Here is a 2,520-nt window from a genome sequence, read left to right as displayed (position 1 = left end):
AGCCACCGAGTCGGAGGCGGTTAGGGATCCCGGCGGGAGGAGGGAAGGCGGAGCAAGGCAAAGCGAGCGTGCGCAGTAGCGGCCAGCAAGGCGCAGGCTCATTTGGCCTCCGGCTCCTAAGGTGACCTTCCCGGAGGGAGGGGGAGGAGTCCGAGGGAGGGCGGCACAAAGGGGGTGGGGCTTAGGCCCAGAAGGGGCGGAGCCATCCAATTTGAATTCTGGCCTTGATTAAACTCCTTTCTTCCTGAGAATTTGTTACAATTGCCACTCATCTCTGACTGTTCAGATTTTAGTACTGAGACTAGAGAACCCCTCGGTCCCGGGCAAATTGGGACAGTTAATGAATGATTACAAAGACGACTGGCAAAGGTGCTGTTCGTTCATTCATAAGTATGCGTGAAGCCCCTGCTATGTGGCCTGCGCCAGGCGCTCTGGGATGCTACAGTGAGTGAGCAAGCCACTTACTAAATTCCCTCTCCACTGGCGGAGATGGACAAGTGACGGGACAGAGTACACTGCGCTCTGCTCTCTAAAGTAGGGGTGCGCTCAGGGCAGGGCGCCCTGTCCTTGGTGCGCCAGAATGATTTCAATCATGCGGCAAACATGATCCATTGGGGCTGGGATTGTGGCTCAGCGGTAGAGCACCCGCCTAGCACGGGCGGGACCGGGTTCGATCCTCAGCACCACATACAAATAAAGGCATTGTGTTGTGTCCATCTACACCTAAAAAAATAAATATTAAAAAAACAAACATGATCCATCCTCTCAATCCCCACAACAATCCTATAACTGAGTTTTTTTTTTTTTTTTTTTTTTTTTTTTTAAAGTTGCCATTTAGTCAAGGGAGCTGCTTCTTCCAGCGCCCTTCCTGCATCTTCTCAGAGTCTGATTTGGGGACTTGATTAGCTGGAGTGGGCGTGGCCTCGGTGCTGGTGTGGGCGTCACTTGGTGTCCTCCCAAGCATCTGTGTGGGTTGATGCCTTTCTAGGTCCTGGTGTTTCCCAGGGGTGGTGTCTTTCCCTCTTTATCCACTTTATTTGGTAAAGACAAGGCACCATCTTATAGTCTTTGGCTTCCATAGCTCACAGCTCATTTCTCCCCTGGAGAAATTAAGATGGCCAGAAGAATTGTTGGCATGGGGTTAAGTTTTTGGAGTCCCGGACTGGAACCAGGCTATTCTGCCCATGTGACTTTATTAAAGGGGGGCGGTGCAGTGAGACATGGACCCCCAGCTCACCCTGAGTCTTCCCCTCAAGGCTTTGTGACCTTGGACAAGTCCCTCCCCATCTTTCCTTACCTGAATCATTAGGGTGTTGGCCAAGTGATTTAAGATTCTGTGATGAATGGCTGCTTTGGGGGTAACTGGTGATGAGGTAGAGGTCATCCTGACCTTTCTGAAGGACGGGCCCAGCAGTGGAACAGGCTTCTCCAGTTTGCTCCATGGGGCTGCAATGGGCGCCCAGATTGGCTGAAATCCTGGAAGACTGTCACCTCCCTCTGCTCCTTGCGAGGTGAAGGAAGAATGTGCGTGGGATATATTTCTAGAGATTTCATCCTCGAGGCAGGATCAGGGCTTTTTCATCTGAAGGCAGAGGCCACCCCCTAGATAAACTACCCTTTTGCTTTGTGCAGGTCACCTTGGCAAAACATTCTGGGCCAGCAGAAGTGAGACCTTGATTTATGGAGGGGCACTTCGTGCCAATGGGCTCGAGCACCCTGCGGTCACATCATTCCTGAGCTTCATGGGGATTTGGGAAGCTTAAAGTTAGATAATAAATTCCTGGGTGGCTGCACCTCCGCCTGAACTTTGGGATTCCATAAAGGTCCAGCTGCTGAAGGACTTAGAGGTTTTCATGGTCTGCCCCTGACTATCTTCCCAGGGTGTCCTTGGGATATGACCCCAGATTTTTTGTTTCCATTCATCCTGAGACTGACTGACTGCATTTCACTAGACACCATGCCAGATGCTTTATGTTATACTGAACCTCATTTCTTACAAATATGTTGACATGGGCTGTCTCATCTGGTCCTCACAGCAACTATCGGGTTGGAATAAGTGTCTTCATTTTACACTTTTTTATTTTTGGCACTGGGGATTGAACCCAGGGGTTCTTAACCACTGGGCCACATCCCTGGCCCTTTTTTATATTTTATCTAGAAACGGGGTCTTACTGAGTTGCTTTGGGCCTTGCCAGTTGCTGAGGCTGGCTTTGAACTTCTGAACCTCCTGTCTCAGCCTCCCTAGCTGCTGGGATTACAGGCATTCACCATTGCGCCCAGCTTACAGACTCTCTTATAGGAGGAAAGCTGAGCAATTTTGGGTGAGAATTATGCTTTAGGAGTTCTTTCTTCCCTCAGGGCTGGGAATCAAGTTCAGAATTAAAAATCAAAACCGAAAAGTATCATGTTGTATCAATTGTCTTTTGTATCATCAACCTATTCTAGTTTCTTGTAATTTACAGCAACCTAAAGGATTTTTCTCCAGCTGGAGGGCTAAGGAGAGTTAAATTTAGGGGGAAA

This window comes from Marmota monax, unplaced genomic scaffold, assembly GCF_021218885.2.
Source record: "Marmota monax isolate L192 unplaced genomic scaffold, Marmota_monax_Labrador192_F-V1.1 WCK01_AAM20220418_F8-fsc00008, whole genome shotgun sequence".
NCBI classification, from domain to species: Eukaryota; Metazoa; Chordata; class Mammalia; order Rodentia; family Sciuridae; genus Marmota; species Marmota monax.
The sequence above is the reverse complement of the archived record's forward strand: the minus strand, read 5'-3'. Positions refer to the sequence as shown.